Source organism: Cavia porcellus, unplaced genomic scaffold, assembly GCF_034190915.1.
Source record: "Cavia porcellus strain 051 isolate PalLab524CR breed Dunkin Hartley unplaced genomic scaffold, mCavPor4.1 scaffold_12, whole genome shotgun sequence".
In the NCBI taxonomy this organism is placed as follows: Eukaryota; Metazoa; Chordata; class Mammalia; order Rodentia; family Caviidae; genus Cavia; species Cavia porcellus.
This window is the reverse complement of record NW_026947495.1, coordinates 4,897,372-4,918,160: the sequence shown is the minus strand read 5'-3', so window position 1 is coordinate 4,918,160 and position 20,789 is coordinate 4,897,372. Positions and strand designations below refer to the sequence as shown.

At 36.7% G+C, this 20,789-nt stretch overlaps 1 long non-coding RNA gene across 3 annotated transcripts; it reads right to left on the bottom strand.

Annotated features, from left to right (window-relative positions):
- Positions 1 to 3,740: 3,740 nt before the first annotated feature.
- Positions 3,741 to 20,699, bottom strand: LOC106025457 (uncharacterized). Of its 3 annotated transcripts, none has more exons than XR_010050742.1 (2): positions 20,415 to 20,629; positions 3,741 to 8,866 (listed from the first exon to the last, which is right to left on the bottom strand). It is a non-coding gene; the product is annotated as an uncharacterized LOC106025457 (long non-coding RNA). The 3 variants fall into 3 exon arrangements; XR_010050741.1 differs by having other exon boundaries at positions 20,458 to 20,594; XR_001199052.3 differs by having other exon boundaries at positions 3,857 to 8,866; positions 20,562 to 20,699.
- Between the last annotated feature and the right edge of the window lie 90 nt (positions 20,700 to 20,789).

The window sequence follows — 20,789 nt, the reverse complement described above, 5'->3', positions numbered from 1 at the left end:
TGCAAAATATTGGTGATTTTATTGGCAAAAAGACAAATAAAAGACCTTTTTATTTTCACCAAAGGCTTGGAAGATATTTTAATTCTGGTCCTTTGCGATACCATCATTGCAATCACAGCACTAATAATTAATATGAAAAGTCTCTGATAATTGCATTTCTATTAGAAGACAGAGTATTTTTGGTCCCCATTGTGCCACCTTGTGGTCACAAAAGAACACAATTTTTTGTTTTGCTTTGCTTTGTTTCTTTTCTTTTTAAATTTGGGGGAAAATAAACCTATTAAATTTTTATTTTGCTTTCACTGATACAGAATAATATTGGGAAGAACAACTTGGAGAGTATTTTAGCAAAAATACCTCTGCACAAAACATCATGGGAACCATTGAATTTATAAATGGCATACATTCAAAACCAACAGTTGACACTGGTCTAAGAATGGGTAGTAGATACCGAATCTTCACTTATTCCACAGAGAGTCTACGTTTATAAGATACAGTTGGAGCTAATGTAGGTTGACATTATTTATCTATCAGTTTGCCCATGGATGTCTGGAGAATGTCCATTGAGAATCTAATAAATAGTTCAGCAATCTATCACAAGAGAATGAAGCCATAATTTAGATATGAATTTTCAGTATTATATTAAAATAATCATGTAAATATGACAATTTCTTAATATGCAAAATTTTAATACATCATTAAATATTTACTTTGTAAATGTATATAGACTAATTATATAATTTTACACATTTCAAAGCACCGTAATATTTATTTGAAGGATTTTTCTGCTTTCTTCAACCCACTTGGGTCAGTATCTGGACAGGAAGAACAAAAAAGATGTGTTTAGTCAACTTCCCACAGAGAACTATATACAGAGCTAAATAAAACATTTTGTTAACAAATAAAAAATTAAAAACTTTGTGGGCAATACAAGGAACAACATTGTCATTTTAAACCATGGAATTGCTTTTAACTAGCATCTCTCATTTTCTCTCCCTTCTTTCCTTCCTTTCTTCCTTGCTTCCTTCCATCTTTCCTTTCTGTCCAACGTTAAAAGTAATACAGTCAGTAGACTGTAAATTTTTAGTCACAGTACTTGATTTTTAAACTATGTTGAGTACTTGCCATCTCTGTGTTATTCCTACACACTATAAGGGTAATAATGTCTTTGTAGAAAAAAATTCTTTGCATTCATTGAACAGGTGGGAGAGACAAAAAGGAAAGAAACAAATACACAATTTAATGTTATGAATTGTGAAAGAATTTGGAAAAAAATATGAATTTACCCATGCATATATTGACAGGCTCAGACAGAATAGAGAGAGTAAACCATGTAGATCCCTGAAAAAAGAGAGTTCCAAACCAGTGCTTGTGCCCGAAGCAGGATTTGAGGATTTGATGGAGTAGCAAAATTTCAGTTTGGAGGAGGGCATGGTTCAGATACCTATTTGACATTCACGTGAGAACTTTAGCTGCTGAAACTGTGGACTTGAAAGCCATCTTCCTAAGCTACAGTTTTTAAAATGCAGGCTTTTACGTGATCTCCAAGGAATGGAATGGAGGGGAATCATAATACTGGACAGACCCAGAAAGAGAGAAGCCAGATGGCCTTTCCTGTGCACCTCGCGGACCGTGCGGGGGCCCAGGAAAAGAGAAGCCGGTCCGCTGCTCGGTGAGCCAGCAGAGGATACGCTGGCTCTGGGAAGAGCACGTCAAGAAGCTAGTTTGATTTTCCTGTAAGTTGCGCAAACCAGGCGGAGCCCAGGAAGAGCAAAGCCAGACTGCCTTTCCCGTGAGCCCACCAACACAAGGGCTGAGAAATCAAGATTACTACCCCCTCAGCCCCATTAAACAACCAGCTGGTTCGCGGGACAAGCTGAGTTGATAGCAACCAACGTTAAAAGCAACTAAATGCTTGTATTGTTTGACTGACTTTGCAGGGCTGAGCCTGTAGTCTAAGCATCTATTAGGAGGATGACAGTATGCAGTGTGGTACGTATAGGGGTTTTAGTTTTGGAATTCAGTATTATTTTTACTATTTGGTTTTGTTCCGATTTGTTGTTTTGTTTTATTCAATCCTCTGTTTTGATTGGTTTTATTCTGTTTTGTTTTATTGGATTTTACTGTCTGATGAAATGGACAACCAGTGTGAAGATAACAAGATACATTATGGTAACCACTGGTGATGACCTATTGTCCTGTTTTGATGTTATGTACCACTTTCACCGCTTTGCTTTGATTGACTTTATTCTGTTTTGTATTGTTGAGTTTTATTCTCCCTGGGGGGTGGGGGGGAAAAGTACTAGATGGAGCCAGGCCACCCCACCACTAGAGGGGCTGAGACATAGGGGAGCTTATTAAAGGTACCTGAGATGGAGCAGTCCAGGGATTTGAAAGAAGACAGAAAGCAACTGTTACTTAAAAACCCATGAAGAATGTGACCCAATCAGAGATTGTCAGTGCCGGAAAAAAGTCTTGAAGGCGTTGTAAAGAGAACCTAAGGTAAATGCCTGACTGAAGGGGGCTTGCTGGAGAATGAGATTTGAGAAAGCAGATAATTTTTGAAAAATGGTGGTATAAAGAGGAAAAGCTACAGATAAAATCAAAGGCAGCTTTCCTCCCCCCCCACCCCTTTTGGTAGTGGGAGGTAGTTCAGTATGTTTATGAACAGATGGGAATGATCCCTCTCTAAGGAAAAAATAGATGATGTAGGAGAGGGAGGATAATTAAAGAAGTAAAGCCCTTGAATACATGAGAAGAGATGGACCTAGTATGGAGGCGCAGGGAGCACTCCCATGTCATCTTAGTGGCAGACACAGCCAGGAAATAGCACACACAGGTAGAGATAGATAGGTGGAGTGAAAGGGGAAGTTGTTCTCTTTGCTGCCACTTTCAGTATAAGAAATCACATAACCAGATGAGGGTGCAGGTTATTCACGGGAGCTGGGTGAAGGCAGACAAGGTTTAAGTACTCTTCCCAGACCCTTCTGACTAGGAAAATACATTACGATTGAGTATAGTGGATAGTCAGGCAGTCGTAAAGTCCCTTTCTAGGTTTGGGACCATGCTTTTTAAAATAACATTAGCTAATGTGACTATATTCTTTTCTTATCTATAACATTTGTTATAATTTAGTTTCCAAGAATTGATCAGTTGAAGAAAGAATGTAGCTTTCCAAATGAATGTTTTATTTTTATGAATGGTGCACACATTTGCATTTCAATAAAAGAGAACTAATTTTATCAGCTACTGAAACACAAACTGTGAAGATCTGCAAATAAATGGCTAAATCACAATTTGTCTCAAAGGTGCAGCGTAAGATTTAAGTATCCCGAAGATTAAGACACAGACTGCCAGGTGTCACTTCTCTAGCCCTCTCTGTGTGGTCATACGTTACAGCCAACAGCTGAGGGTGCAGTGTTAGGGTTCTACCAAAACAACCATCCTAGTCCAAGCTTTTTAATATACTATATAGTTTGGGCTAACATAAGCTTTTTTGGTTAAAAAAATATAATAAAATGGTTTAAGTATGGAAGATATGAGCTGGAGAAGCATGAGTTAGTTTGTTTACACTGGAATTATTTAACAGCAGGTACTTGGCTAGAGTAGACGGTGGCTACGGCTAAATAGCAATCAACTGGCAAACAAAATTTGCAATGAATATTTGCTTGTCTTCATAATAATCAAACTTATTTTGTCTCCAATGATTTTTTTTCATATGTACAGTGTCAAAATTATAATTTGTGTATAATGTCAAAATGTGTCTTATGGCCCCCATTTACTATTGTCATTTCTTTATCAACAGACGGTTTCTTGCATTCAGTTTTGCAGGGAAGAGAGAGAGAGAAAACAAATCTTAGTGATTTTGATAATGCCTTTATTTGGGAAACATAGTTTGATATACAAATTCTTTTTAAAATTTAATTTTAAATTTACTCTTCATGGGTCTAGGGGTGTACCTCAGTGGCAACTGCCTGGCAAGGCGAGGTTGTGAGTTTGATCCTCTGCAAAAAACAACAAAAAAAACCTTACTCTTCATGATTTAAATACTCACTATTATATAACACAGAGGTAAGAAATGTTAAAATCTTACAGGATTATTTCCAAAAAATCCACCGAAGGTCAAAAAAGGTTGACTTTTCTTTGAAAGTGTAATAAAATAAAAAGAGAGTGACGGATTCCACACAAATAAGTCTTTTAATAAATATTTTTAAAGATGTGTTTGAGTGTATATTATGGCACTGATTGCAGTGACTGTGCTAATGAATAATCCATTTATTTTAAGAGTATTGAAAAACAGGCCCATATGACATAAATGAAACTCTAATATGTAGCATCCTGTGGCTGTCCTAAATTCAACTGCAATATATAAATGAGCGATGTACTTATATTTAGTTGGTAGCAAAATTATTGTTATAACAGGGTAGCTACCCTAAATCACTGCTTTTGTTGAATATCATAACATGACCACAAGAAAGAGGCTCAAAAAAACTTGTTCCTATTGCTATTTACAAATACTGATAAAAGAAACATTCTTGAAAATTTCAAATAGTCTCTTCTTGGTTCTCTATCATTTGCAATGAGCACTCTCAGTCTACTTAGTTTTCCAGAAACTGGTATGAAGGAAATGTAACTGCTTGTTAAGAACATTGTATTGAAAAAATCAGAAAATACCACTGTTTTTAAATTCATGTCCAGTGATGGACCATGATGATTTTCAGTTTACCATCTGTCCTGAAAACAACAGTGATAATGGTGATAATATTACTAACAGTGGTAGCAGAATCTTTGGCTCAATCCTCAGAGATCATCACATTAAACTAAGTATGGATAACAAACAGAAGAAAGTACAGAACGACAGCATGGTGAGTGTCACACGACTATAACACCCAAGTCGTGGAGGATGAAGTGTAGCTCATGGCTACCTGTTTGTCTATGATGACCACTTAAATTATGTGACTCTCAGGGGACTTATATTCATATAGAAGTTTCAAAAGTTGATCTAACAACTTTATGTCTAACAGACCAAATGGCATTGAGGAAAATTTCTACCATTTTAGTTGGTGCCAAGGAAAACACAGAACTCTGGGGGAAGGGTTCATAAGAAAGATCTCCCTCCACTTTGCTCCCATGTTTGTAAAACAAATAAAACAAAATGAAACAAAACACAAATCAGGAGAAGGGGAGCAAATGAATTTATTCATGGATCTTTGGTATATATTTAATTTTAAGGATAATCAAATCTCTTTAAAATTTTGACTATAAAGAATTTAGAAGACTCACATCATGTTTGTGGTAATTAGAATGTTTTGTTCCATTTTATTAGATACTAAAATTCAAGAATGAATCAAATCAACGGGCTTCTTTTATTTCTTTTCAATGTCTGATGAGTTTTTCTCCTAAGTTTTCCCATGAGATGCAGTAAGTTACGACTTCTAAAATCCATCTGTCTTCATTTGATTTTCACCCTCTGTTCTTTTTTCTCCTGGAAGCAGCTCTGAAATTTGGACCACATGCACTGCATGAATAGGTAACTTTCCTCTATGACACTATAGTCATTATGTAACGACCTAAATGTTAGCAAAATAGAAAATCAATGTCTCGTAACAAATCAATTTTCATGAAGATTTTCATGATCTGACTGTAAATCTAGCTATTTCATACCATTAATAGTAGAACTGCAAATCTAGTACAGGAGAGTTAATGATCAGATGAATTCATTTCTCTTGCTTTTAATGAAAATATTCAAATGAACAGGAGCCAAAAGCTCTGTTTACTGAGTAGTAAGGCTTTGGTGTTAAAACAAACTGACAATTTAACTTACTAAAATAATTTAGTTGAATTTGTAACTTAGATATATTGGAGACAATTCAGGGAAAATCAAACTTCTATCAACTTTTAGGAATTTCCGGAAAGAACAAGTCTTTGATAACTTTGCAGTTAGGTTCATAGAGGCAGTTTTGCTTGAATTTGTCTTCTGCAAAAGAGTTCCTGAAAATGGGAATGAAAACATACATTCTACTTATCCAGTAAGAGAATTTCCCTCAGCTTTGCCCACTAAGGAATTCATATTGACTAAGAACTATTTCTATATTCACTTATTTAATAAAGAATAAAATATTATACAAATAACTTAGTTTTATTTTTTTATCCTAATGAGTAGAGATATAAAATTGCAGCATCTATGTGCTGGAAGAGATTTGACTCTGTCTTTTGTTGCCTTTCAGTAACAAAGATCAGAATTACTTCAGAGCCTTAATGGAGTTTACAATCCTCAGCAGCAATGAAAAGGCAGTTTTGTCTTCTTTGTACTCCTTAATATTTCTCCTTTCTCTTTCTTTCTTTCTTTCTTTCTTTCTTTCTTTCTTTCTTTCTTTCTTTCTTTCTTTCTTTCTTTCTTTCTTTCTTTCTTTCTTTCTTTCTTTCTTTCTTTCTCTTTTCCACCGGGAATTGAACTCAGGGCCTTGTGCTTGCCAGGTAGGCATTTACACCACTGAGCTACATACCCGGCCCTTTAATATTCCTTAATAGTTTCGTTGTTGTTGTTGTTCTTTATCATGAAATAATACATAGAGAAATATAAAAGAGTGCTAAAACATATGGAAAATAAAACTGAATCATAATCACATCAATTAGATCATTTAGAGCAGAAATATGAGAGCCTGACCCACTAAAAATACCATTGGGCCACCACTCAGACATCTGATTACCTAACTATTGATCTACCTATCTATCTGTTTCTTGTGTGTGCTTATCAATGACCTATTTTGTTTATCCTGGACTATTTTGTCTGATTTTTGCTCAAGAAAAATTGTGTCTTGATATATTATTTTCCTAATTATTGAGAAGTTTCTTTGTTTTTGCTGCCTCTTATATTTTACATCTGAAATAAACAGAGTCTTATTTGTCTCATCCTAATTTTAGTCCTGAAGAAAAATAGGGAAAAAGACACAGATGGGTGTGGCAGCAGTGGAATGTAATTCCAGCACTGTGGGAGGATTAGGCAGGAGAATTATACTTTTGTGCTCAGTCTGTGCAAAAATACCTTATCTGTAAATAAAACATGTTTTAAAAACTAGAGATACAGCTCAGTTTAAAGACCCTGAGTTCAATCCCTAGTCCAAAAAAGAAAGAAAGTGAGAGAGAGAGAGAGAGAGAGAAACGGAGAGAGAGAGAAACGGAGAGAAAGAGACAGAGACAGAGACAGAGAGAGAGAGAGAGAAAGGAAAGGGCTGATGAAATCCAAAAAGTTGATACAACACATAGATTGTGCTTCTGAAGAAATGAAATCATACACGAGCGTCATCTACATTCAAAGTTAAATGAAATTAGTAAACATATTTTAGAACATAATTTGCAGTATAAAACAATTCAATATATTCAATTATTTGTTGTTTTTTTATGTTGGTCCTTGAAAATTATAGATTCTTTAGTATAGCAGCTATTAATCACTAACAAGGTCAAGTTCAAGATCTGAACAATTTCCCTAGTTGTTTACCGGTCTCTCAGAATTCTGTGGGAGAAAAGCAAGCTCAAAACAGCCTAGTTACAGGTTTGCTGAGATCTGGAAAGTATACAATGGTGAAAAATAATCTCTATAGAATCTTATATTCATTAATTATAATCATTTACATTGATAAGATTCTCAATTCTCTTTTGTAAACTCAAGTCAATGCCACTTGTTTTTAATATGTTAAGAGTAATTAATCAAAACTTATTAACTATAATTAGTTTGAACAGAAAACATTTCTTGTTTGAATACATATTTCACAATCATATTGTTCATTCTAAAATGAATGTATGAGCATTTTACCTCTGCTTTAATTAGAAGGAGCCAGCAATTAAATTGTTCATTAAATTTTCTCACACTCCAAGGATCACAGGCAAGGAGCAGCAGCCACACATTCTTTTACTCTATTTTACCTGATGCTGTAGAGCATTATTTCAGGGTAGGAGTTTGCCAACTTTTTCTACAGTCCAGAGAACAAATACTTCAGACTTTGTGGGCTACAGAAGTTCTCTGTCTCACTCATTCACCTTGCCATTGTAGTTAAAAAACTATTTGTTTCTGTAAAGAAATGAAAGTGGCTGCATTCTAGCAAAAGTTTGTGAATTTCACAAAACTTGAATTTTTAAAATTTTTCAATGTCATAAAATGGTATTTACTGTTCTATTTTTTCCTATCTTAAAAATACAGTAACAGTGTCATTTTGAAACCTAAAATAAATTTGAAGCCTGATTTTATGTGCATAGTTGTAGATTTTTATTCTAGGACCCCATGAAGCATAGCATTTTGGATTTAAAACTATGGATCTAGCAATATGTAGCTATTGTCCTGGAAAACATTATCTCTGTTGTGGGTCATTTTTTAGACAAAGATCAATAATGCTCAATCTTGCATTTGAACACAAGTAAGGGGATATGCTATAGATGTTATTCCACACAAATGAAGTTTTATGATGAGTTGAGTTTTAAGAGAAAAGTCCCCCATTGATCCTATCTCTCAGTTTCATTATTTTTGCTTTTTATGTTGCTGCTTTTCCATTTTAATTCAGTTCTTCATTAGCACTTCTGTATAATCAACAATATTCAAAGATCCACAAGACGGGTCTTCGAGAGGCTGCTGTTGTAGAGATTCTAGCATCATCAACAGGAAGCATCCTAGAGGTTTTCCCACAGTAACCTGTGCACAGACACCAGAAGACCATAGTGCATTCAGAGACTGACATGGTCACAACAGCAGCTCTGCCACATCAGTATCTCTAGGCTCCACAGCTATGCAGACCATCCATGGCCAATGGCAAATGTCCATTATCTACCAGCAGTGTGATAATCAATGCCCTGATCTGCAGCTGATGAAAAATTCCTAGAGAAGAAAAGGGAAAAGGTCAGAGGTCTGAGCAGCCCACCAATTCTGCACACTCTGCTGACCCAGCAAATGCCCTACAGAGAGTGGGGGGCGGGGGGCAGGCAGCAGTGAAAGAATAAAGGCGTCTGATTTACTGTCTGTGCATTTCACCTTATCTATAAACACCAACAAATACGCGTCCTATATTTGTTCCCAATTATGTTTCAACAGCTTAGAAAATCGTCTTCGTACATGTGGTGGAAAAATAAATCAGAGCATTCAACCTGATGAAAGATAATAGTATTGAGGACAAGCTTTATTTTACCCTGGTTTTTGATGATTGGAATCACTGCAGTGGCTTTTATTTGCTCATATCTCTGGAGCAGTCTTTTAACAGTCTTTGACTCTCAAAGCTATCCTCCTTTCTATCAAGTTAAGGTTGGGACAAAATACTTAAATTCTAACTGGTCAGCCAGACTCAAACCATCACAATCAATCGCACGTGGCTGCTCCCTTCAGCCCAGCAGGTGGGAAGACTTTGCCATGATAGAATGAACATTTAGGTACTATTGAAAAAAACTCACCAGCCAGTATATCTCCTTCCTAACCAGAACGTTGCTGAGGTCATCTGCAGTGCTGAAAACACGTCCTTTAAGAAGAAGGGTTTTCAGGCCAGAAGCATTAGTTATGGAGGTTGTCATTGTTGTTGTTCCTCCCAAGGAAGAGAATAAAAGTGTAATCACACTAGCTTATGTGTAAATTTATGCTGTTTTTACTGGCTCTTAACCCTTTTCCTTCCAGGAATTGTTAAGTTCCTTTGCAGTCATATATCAGCACTTGGGTATGTTCTCACCAAGCCTGACCGTTTGACGGTAAGGCCCCTCAATAGACCAACAGAATAGAAGTTGGGTCATGTAACTGATTCCCTGGAAATTACGTAAGAGAAATAAATACCCTGGTATTTGCACAAAGGAAATTATGAAAGTCTCCTCCTGTATGAATTCATAGACTCTTAAATCCTGTGAGAAAAATTTTTCTTGGTCTCAAGTGGTCTTCAAAGTGCAGTTAGGAAAAAAATCTTTTGTAGGGGGAAGATCTCTGATTCCTGGATTGCATGAAATGGGCTGCAGTTCATGATGGCTTCTGATGGAGACTGGGAAGGAGATCAGGAGACAGAACAAGGCTCAGAGCATGTGTCTATGCATAGGTTTCTTTCTTCCACTTCCTCCTCCTCCTCCACCTCTTCCTCCTCCTCTTCTTCTTTATTTGATGACCAGTAAGTCAATTCAGAGAATTAGTTTGCATTATGAAAAGTAATTCTAAATGTGTTTTGATGGTTTACTTTTTCTTTCTTTTTTCAGATTGTAGAATATGGCTTTGTTTTATGGTATTAAGTTTGTCTGGTACTTTTTTGGCATGTTGGCATGTTGGTTTGATATGTGATGCTTTTTAATGGAGCTTGTGAAGCTGGAATCACACAAGTTTGAATTGCATGTCTAGAGATGAATACAATGCTTTTGATAGTAATATAATCCAAAGAACTCTGCTTGTATCACCAGCAATGGTTGCACCCTTTTGTAGGACTTGAAATAATATATTGACCATGGGGAGGGGATGTGGACAAAGTTAGCAATGAGTGTATGTGCAAAGAAGCCAGAAAACAGTGAAAATTAATATATGTGCTTATTCATTTGAAGAACATTGCTTCATTCTGAGCCCAGGATTAATGAGGTTTGCATTAATCTCCAGTATATTGCCTTCTTGATTCTAAATCTATGGACAACATCAACTATGAAATTTGTTGTGCTAAATGACACTGGGTTGATGCCCAAATTACTTCTTGAGGGGAATACAGAGAAAACTTTATCTGCAAGGAACTGTTTAAATGATAAATTCTTAGTTCACATTTCAAGAAATGTGGAATCTACTTAACTTCAGAGCTTTATAGGCTAATCTACTTTCCAAAAAGTCTGAGAGAGTTGACAAGATCCATTTTGAATTTTTCATGGTGTTAATGTATAAAAATGTGTGTGCAATGGATAGATAGATGAACTTCTAAACTTGCAAATTGTGAAATGTAAATCAATTTTCATCATCATAAATTCATGGAATTATGAAAGCCATTTGCTGCGAGGGGAAATCTTACAGCTGATCACAGCTCTTCTGTCATAATATATAACTGCAAATCAAAACTTAGCCTTATCTCCCCTCTTAGGAGTTTTGAATACTAGGTCAACAGATAAAACTCTCTCTCTCCCTCCCCCTCCCCCGTGTGTGTGTGTGTGTGTGTGTGTGTGTGTGTGTGTGTGTGTATGTGTGTATGCATGTTTGTATACACTTTGAATTTGTTTATTGCTTCCGTCACCTATTCTGTGGTAAGGAGGCACATATTTTATATGAAAATAATATTCCGCAAGTGCAATTGCTTTGGGGTTTGGTGTTTACCTGAATGGCATATATTATTATTTTTCAAGGTTTTTTGAAAGTACTCTTGCACATGATTTCAAATACATAAAAAGTTTAATCTTATTAAACATGAAAGCAAACACACCTAATTGATGTTCTTTCATGTTGCTCATATTTAAGTTTACAAGCAGGGAAGCAACAATCAGACTGCCAAAAGGCATTATTTATAGTGCCAATTCCTGCCTTGCTGAAGCTTGGTGACTCAGTTATGCAAACCATACAAAAGAATAGACTTGAGTAGAAAAGCTAGTTTTGAAATGAAATCTTTGCTGATAACAAGATCAGAAGCTTAAAATACTGGTAAAAGAATTTAAGTCCATTTTGTAAATTCAGAGATTATTACTAAACCTATAGATAATTTCTAAAACACTGATGCATGGTGATGATTCATTTAAATTCTATAACTCTTAAATGAATAAGTTATAGCTTAAATCCAAATGCAGAAGAAGGAATTTATGGATTTTGTCTTAATAAGTATATTAAAATATTTAAACACCTATGAGTATGATATAATCTGAACAGTATATGATGTTATCCTAACAGTATATGATGCTATCATTCATCACTAATGTTACTGGTGGCAGTTGGCTACAACATTTTATTTTTGTGCTATTTCAATGCAAGTTTTATTTATTTGTAACATACACAGGGCTTTGAATATTAGAATATAAATTTATCAAAAGACCGAAATATTTATCAGTTGAAGATATATGCTATGGAGTGGAATTTGGAAAATAACAAGGGAAATATTCAGTCAAATCCACAGATGGTGATATTTAAGTGGAAAACTTGCTCACTAAAGAAAAAAATAAACATAGAAATTGAGTTTACTGTTGGAGAAAGGGCACTGTACAAAGAGGGGGAAAAAGTCTCTATTTGTTAGAGTTACTGAAGAAGAAATTTAGGGGGAACTTTTAGAGCAGAGATGCTGTGGAAAATTGTATTTTACAGAATGCAGAGAGGAAGTATTAGATTTGAAATCAGTTAAGTCTAGAATTTGTATCTACAGCATCCATACTCGTGGAGAGTTTTACTGGAATACAATTTATATTCAATATCTAGTTTTAATTCAGATTGGCATTTTGAGATCTTATTAAGCAAAAAACAATAAAAGATAAGAAGGTAGGGCTGCAGCTAGAGGAGTTGGAAAAAATAATGCCTATCAGATTAATGCTCCAACTACGCTGGTTGCATTTCTTTTCCTTCTGGTTTTCATAGCACAGTTCTACTCGTGTGAGGAAGAAAATGTCAACTCATCATTTTTGTGTTAAGAGTCTAAAATCTGACGCAGATTTAATGTTCACTCCTAATATCTATGTAAGCAATTCATGAATTTAGTAAAATTTGATGATCAACAGGGAAACACTTTACTTTTTTTCCTTAGTCTTTGCTTCCAGATATATCTATAATATGTTCCCAAGCTCTTCGGATACTTACTACTTCATTTAGAATTATCATATTAATCAGGTTCTGTAATAGACTTCTATGTTATTTAAGGAGCTATGGTATATCGTAGTTTATTCTAAGTTATTTAATCACCTGTTTTCATCACTATTACTAGCAGCAGCAGCAACAGTACAAATAACACTGTTTAGGTGATCACTATGTCCTAGGAATTTTACATGGATGAATTCACATCCTTGTAGCAACAGTTTTCAGAGAGTAAACAGCATATCAAGTTTGCAAATATAGAACAGGGTGATTCAGTTTTGAACCTTGCACAGTGAACAATACTACTTGTTGGTACTAGCATCATCAAATTTAGAATATGCTTGAAATTTCATATGTTGGCATTTAATATGAAAGGACTGTAATTGAAACAGTTTTAAAGATATTATAACCTTTGACTTAATAATTCCACATTTAGAAATAGAGTCTAAGAAAAGTGTAAAAGGTAAAGAAAAACACTAATCTATACATATGGCTAATGTAACTCTAGAAAAATGAAAATCAAAAAATGCACATAAAGATACAAGGATATGTGATTATCATTCTTCTATATGATAGAGATGTATGTTCATTAAAATGGATGTTTTCAAGTGTTAATTTCATGCCAAATACTTTCACACATATATGATATCAAAATATATGACACCATTGATTTTAAACTTAGAAAACACAAATGACTTAAAAATAGAAGCAGAAATACAGAGAATAGAAGAGATATATCAAATTATTTATAATGGTTGCCTCCAAATGATAAGAATTTGGATTTATTTTATTTTCTACGTTTCCCCACACTGTTCTCACTTTAAAATTGCTAAATCATCCAATTTTCACAATGAGTCTACATCTCTTTGGCTCAAAGAACCTAAAATATACTTTTAAAAAATCTTACAAAGTGTTGAAATCTATATCCCAAAATCTAAAGGGCCAGGTATATAGCCTTTCTTGCACAAATATTGCTACAATTATGCTGACATTGTTCAAAAGATGTCTTTGATTTTCTTTGCAGCTTATGAAATATTTCTTAATTATCTATATATAGCACCTAGGTTTGGCTCTCTAAAGTCTCTTTGGTTTCTGTTATCATAGTTGTTGTTAGTTTTGGAAAAAAGTCAGTCTGCATGATGCTTGTAGTCTTTCAGTGATATTTTCCTAAGGCAGGGACAACAATCCTATAGGTGTTTTACGACACTGAATTTAGTGTCTAACTGCATGATATCTTACTGGAAATTAATCCCCACCATGTTAGAGAGGGGGACTGCTGGAGTTGAGGCAGGTTCGTCCTCCCTACAACTAGGAAATGTGTTTTTAAACATTTTTTTTCTTTAGAACCTACTATTTCTAAGGAATAGTTTATTTTCCCCCCATTCTTCTTCTTGCTTTCCTACTTTCCTGCCTCATTTTCATTGTTTCCTGTTATAAATGCCCAAGGAGTGCAGAACTATGATGCAGCATGCCCTGGCAAACACAATAGCAGTACTTTGCATCTTGAAAAGCTCTCAATACATGCTAGTTTATCATCAGTCCTCCTATTAATATTTCATCATTATTTTCAAAAGGTATTACTAATGAAGGTTGTATCATACACACTTGTATCATACATACAAGTGTGTATGATAATTGCTGTTTTTCTCAGTTGGTGTCTCTCCCAGGACAGAATAGACCTACCTGGCTCTCATAATTTATAACTAGATATCCCCCAAAGCATCATCTGCTCACAGATGGGGATTTGGGGAGATGACTGAATCATGAGTGGTGTTATCTTCAGTAGATGTGTCCACAGATAAGTTGATAGATAAATGTGACACTGTGAAGTAAAGCCTGGCAGGAGGCAGTGGGTCACTGGAGGTGTGGTCTGGACAAGTAGAGCTCCCCCTCACCTCATTCACTGTCTCTCTACTTCCAGCTACAATGTCACGAGCTGTACAATGTCTCCTATGCTGTACTTTCCTGCTTTGGAACCAGCCAATTAGAGACTGGAACCTCTGCAAACTCTCAGCTAAAATAAACCTTTCCTGCTTAATTTGTGATTGTTGGGTAATGTGAAAATAACTAAGAATCTGGCCCAAGTAACTGCCAACCATGCTAAGAGATGATGGACTGGGGTGACAAGGCTCACTGAAAAGCTGACCCACTATCGACTGTACCATGAAACAATTATTGTAATCACTGTGTTAAGTGCAAAACAATAGTGCAAGATCTGATTCTATGATAAACATGGCATTTTCAGAGTTCAATCATTTCACTGAAGTGAGATAAATCAAATCTTCCAGGGCATGGCAGAAGAGGTAATTAAGTATTAACTTGCTTGTTCTAGAAGTATGAGCTTCTAAAGAACAGTCTTACTCATTGTTATTTTAAAGGAGTTGATGGAAATTGTCTATTATAAATGGAAAATTGAAATGTTAGTGAATAAATAAGTATGATTTTATTGTATATGTAAACACATAAGCAGTTGTAAATATATAAGAACCTCTTAACCAGAGGTCTTCCTCAACTATTCATAATACATAAATAAAAGGACTAAGGCACTTAGAGCTAACATAGATGCCATCAATACATATCTGGAGGTTTTCTTAAACCCAAAAGAAAACTGACAAAGGAAAGGTACCTTCAAAATCAGCATCTGTTCATACTATTTCAAAACTGTATCTTTAGACGTGTTAGCTCATATTTGCTTTCACTTTATGTATATTTTTAACAACCTTGGTTACATAACCTCTCAGCCCAGTGCAGATTAGAATCAACAAATCAGAGCTTCCTGAGGGCCTGACAGATTCAAAGCATGTTTTTCAGAAGCAAAAACATGAAGACTCCCACTGATAGAGAAGAAAGAACATGCAGAAGTGTTTCAATTTAAACCAGGGTCTCTTAATTTAGGAGGAGTATCTATACTGTACCTTGGTATGCTGACTGCAGTGCAAGTAAAAAGGAAGAGTTCATATTTATTACAACTATACTAATTCATTATTCAAACCACAGTATGGTAAGAAGTTCTGTTTCTTTTGTTTATCATTGGGCTGACGTTTATGGAGACTGACTTATCTATCTGGGGGAAAGCAACGCAATAAAGACATTAATATAAAAAAGACACGGCATTGAATTTTTGAAAAGTCCACCATTGGTACATAGATACAAATATAACAAAAATTCTGTAACAGTATGAGGGAAAATTTTTTTCTAGTATAACTGCATATTGCTATAGGAACAATCAGTCAGAGTTGCTTATGTATAAAAATTCAGAGAAAATAACTTTCACATATGAATTTCAATCATTTAAGCAAGTCATTTTGTAAAACATTGTATCCTAGGCATGCCAGGTAAGGATGGCTTTATCTCTGTGATGTGATGCAAACAGAGCTTATGGAATTAAATCCTGATGCCTACACATATGATTTCATGTATGTAGAACTATCTGAATATAATGGTCATTATTAGAGCCTTGACCGGACAGAGGAAATTTCATCTTTTGATATGTTCTTAGCATCTTTAACACCACTATGTATTGTAAAATTGTGTGCATTTTAAATCTTGCTCACTTGAATATCTCACCAGTGCATTGTTTGTTTTCTTAAATTCTCCTAAGGGGAAAATGTTTCTTTTAAGTCTTCCTGCCACCCCTATGGACTAGCTCAGAGCTGAAGTCTAAAGTAGTTATTTGGCAAATATGCTCATTGTGTTTAATATGGAGATTGATTATCAAAGTGGCCAGTAAAATCACAAAATTTTTAAAGCCAAGTCTATTTTCCCATAGGTAAGTTTACGTTAGATGCCTGAAAATATCAGAGTTAATAAGCTGTTCTCAAAGTAGCAGATTGCAGACTCATTCTGACTGCATTTCAAGCCAATAAGACAAGGATTTATGTATTATTTAGTATCTTTGTTACTCAGTAGATCAGTATATGGATGTTAATACCTAGTAAACCCAAATGTCAGTAGTTTTTATTATTGTGAATTTGAAGTAATATATATATATATTAGAAATGTGTATTTACAAGAAATGTGAATGTGTGTGTGTGTGTGTGTGTATATATGTGTGTGTGTGCTCTGCAAATCTATTTAATTGTTGAAGATCTTCATACAAGTAAAAAAGAAAGATTTGTGCTCCTATTAAAACAAATCACCTTCTGTGCCACACAGCCATTCACAATTTGATTACAGATCTAGATTGTGACTGATACTTGGCCCTAACATTATAGGTGGTTACCGTGGAGGGAATCGGTAGGAACATAATGCTATTTCCTTGGAAAAATTTAATTCACAGATGAATCCTAGCACGCATCTGCGATGGTGTCCAAAACTAATGGGCATTTTTGCTAAATAAGGCCTGACTCAGCCAAAGAAGATAGATTGACTGGTGAAATCTGTATCACACATCGCTCCCAAAAGTACATTTATCCAAATCCTGATGCTTTAGAACATTAGAATTTTCCTGGTAGGAACTTAGCAAAAAGTCACTTGTTAATTAAAATATTTTTAAATATTTTTATCTTTTTAAAATGCAACAATGGATTTATACAACTCTATCACACATTTGCAAAGTTTTAGTTATAAGAATATAATCTTTTGTGTTTCTTTAAATAATTAGGACTGATATTCTATTTGTACTGGGAATCTGCTTAATAAAATCCTTAATTTTTCATGAACTTTCTTCTCCAAAGTATATAAGCCTTGCTACATATCACATAAACCATGAGAGAAGGGGATATTGATGGTTGATGAGAAACACTGCTACGCATCCATTACATACTTCTTAGGGCTAAATTTACACCACCAAACATAATAAGCATAACTACACTCATTTCCATGACAATTTCTCCTGCCATATGAAACTAGCTTGGCCTGTGGTATATTTATTTGAGTTAGAATATTAAGTAAAAGAGTTTCAAGGCAAGTTTCAGAAAAATTGCATCCCTTTCTCGACTGATTTTTAAACAAGTTCATCACTTGGGGGAAAAACAGTGTCACTTCCTCTAAAGTCATATGGCTTGGAAAATATTTAGCCATCTTCAGAGGCACTAATTAAATCATCGTAAAATAAGTATCAAATGATTAATTTTCCTTTCCCATTGAGCCCTCATATGTTTTAAGGCATTCATTTGCTCCTCAGCTTTTTCTTAGAAGAACTCTACAAGGCAGCACATATCTGAGGACACTCTGAAGTGGACTGTGCTGTTAACTTATTCGGTATCATTTGAGCAACACAGAGTTAATTGGTCTACACTCAGATTCTTTTAGCTTTAGAATACAGCCTGGATTCTTTCTGTCAAATTAGTACATCTTTGCAGAGTGTAATGTTTACACTGTTTGTGGGGAGTTGGTGCATGTATGTAATACATCTTCCTTCCTCTTCTCATTCTTGTTCCTTCCCCTCTCCCTCTACCTTTTGATCTTTTCTTATTTGAGAAAGATGCATCTTCTTGTTCCCATTTATCTTTGCTCTTTATTTGTTTTTTGGGTTTGCTGTATAAGAGAAACCAGGCACTGTCAAGTGATTTCACTTGACAGTATAGTCTCAAGGTGCATCCATTTTCCCACAAATTACTCAAGATTATCTTTCTTTGTGGCAGGCTAGTATTCTATTATGTGTAAATATAATTTCTTCACCTCATCATCTCCTGATGGATGTATAAGCTGCTTCCAAGATTTAGCTGTTATGAATTGTGCTGCAATGAATATGGGTGTGCATGTCAACTCTGTAATAAATCTTTAACTCTTTGGGGAAGATAAAGGAATAGCTGAGTCAAAAGGAATCAATAGTTTTAATTTTTGAGAGATCTCCATCCTGATTTCCATAGTGCATATATTAGGTTACATTCTCAAGAACAATTTAAAAGAGTCTCTTTCCCTCTGCAGCCTGGCCAGCATTTTTTATTACTTGATTCCTTCATAATGCCCATTCTTTCTGGGGAAAGACGGAATCTCAGTGTTGTTTTAATTTTCATTTCTTGGGGTTGGGGATTTAGCTCAGTGACATAAATGCCTGCCTGGTAAGTGTGAGGTCCTCAGTTTGATCCCTGGTGCCCCCCCCCCATTTTTTTTTATTTCTGTAATATTCAGTGATGTTGAACATTTCATCAAATATTTATGGATCATTTGTACTTCTTTCAAGTGTCCATTTCACTTACCAATTTTTTGATTGGGTCTTTTTGGGGGAGGATTTAAATTTTTTGAGTTTTTAAATATATTCTAGATATTAGTTTCCTAAAGAGTAACTGGCAATTTTCTCCCCATTCTGTACCTCATCTTTTCATTTGCTTGGTTGTTTCTGTTGCTGTGCAAAAACTTTTTAATTTGATCTGATCCCATTTGTTGAATATTGCTACTATTTTCTGTGCAACCAGCTTCTAGCTTCTTACACACGCATCTGCCTCTTAGACTTAATTCAAGATACATATGTATGTGTATGTGTGTCTGTGCGTGTGTTTGTATGCATATGTATATATTTCATGATCTAATACTTTTTATAGCAGACCCCTTGTGTGAGACACTATTTCCACTTACAAGGTATTACAAGGCCACAGAACTTGTGACAGGGCTTGTATATTGCATAACCCCACAAGTGAGATGGTCAGCGAAGCCACTGGGCTGTCAGAACTCTCCCAGTTTGTGCATGACCTATTCACACCCGTTTAATTGAAGTGTCTTGCTCTGCGCTAGGAAATAAGGCAGGTTTGATAACTCAGCAAGCAGCGAGCGGAAATCTGCAAAAACTAAGCGCATTTCACCAGCACCTCCTAGGGGCCACGAGAGGATGAGACAAGAAGGTGGGTGTAGCTCACAACCCTTCCAGCTTGGTCCTCAGCTTCACTTCTTCCACAGCCCGTAGTCCACCCCTGGTACCGCCCAGAATACTAGTTAATCTGAAGTACTTTGGTGACAAGGAGGCCTTTAGAGGTCTAAATAAACTGCTAGAAAGACCCATTTTCTCGCTTGAGGAAATAAGCATTTACAAACGCAGGGACTGCAAACTTAGCTAAAGAAAGGACTCCTAGGTATCACTTGTCCCTCTGGAGCACAGCTTCGTGCTCCAGACACCAAAAACCCTCCGAGGTAACAGGCACTCACCCACCCACACGCGCACACTGAATGGTGTCTACAGTTCCAGGATCCAGCTCTGGGCGAAACAGTAAAATTGATTTCTAGGGTTCTCTACATGCTCTCGCCTGGTTGCTGGGCATGAGGGCTGGGGGAGGCGCTGCTGGAGGACAGAGCCCAGTTTCTGTAGGAGTCGCCGTTCCGGAGAATTCCTTACCCTCTAGCTGTTCTGATTTTAGATCGTCCCAGTGTGCCTAGCGGTTGGAGAAAAAGACTGAGGAGGGACAAGACGAGACAGAGAGCGAGAGAGCGAGAGACAAAGCGAGAGAGACAGAGAGAGCGAGCCAGAGAGAGATGAGAGAGAGAGAGAGAGAGAGAGAGAGAGAGAGAGAGAGAGAGAGAGAGAAAGAGGGAGAGAGGCTTAGCTCTGTCGAAGTCCTCTGCCAAGCAGCAAGCACTGGCCACGCGTGCGCGCGTCTCAGTCCTGCGTGACCCCAGACCACGGTCCGGCCCCCTCGCCCCCGCTGCATCGGGGGCTACACCCGCGCTGCTGGTGCAGGGTGCGAGGAGGCGGAGAGGAAAACGCGCCTGGTGGACGTGCGCTCCTTCCCAGCACCTTGTAAGCCCCTCCGGGAGCACGAACAGCACAGACGTCCCACCTCCGAGAGAACCCGGAAAGCAGCCTCAGTGAAGGGTAGGAAGCTTCAACTCAGGCTAGACTGCAATTAGGCAGCCGCAGAAGCCGGGCGACGGAGCTTCCCACCTGCTGCAGTCCTCGCCGGGCTGGACTTCCTCCTCCCCTGGCCGGCCCGGCTCCCCGAACGGGCTCCGAGGGTGGAGGGTGGAGGAGGAAGCGGCGGCAGGTTCCCTTCGCTGGCAGCTTCTGCGGCCGCGGGTGTAGCATCCTCCCCTCCTCGCGGGCTGCGATTGGCCGAAAGCGGCCCGCGGGCGGAGCCAGCGCGGGGGTATCGCGCGGACCGCCTCAAAAGAG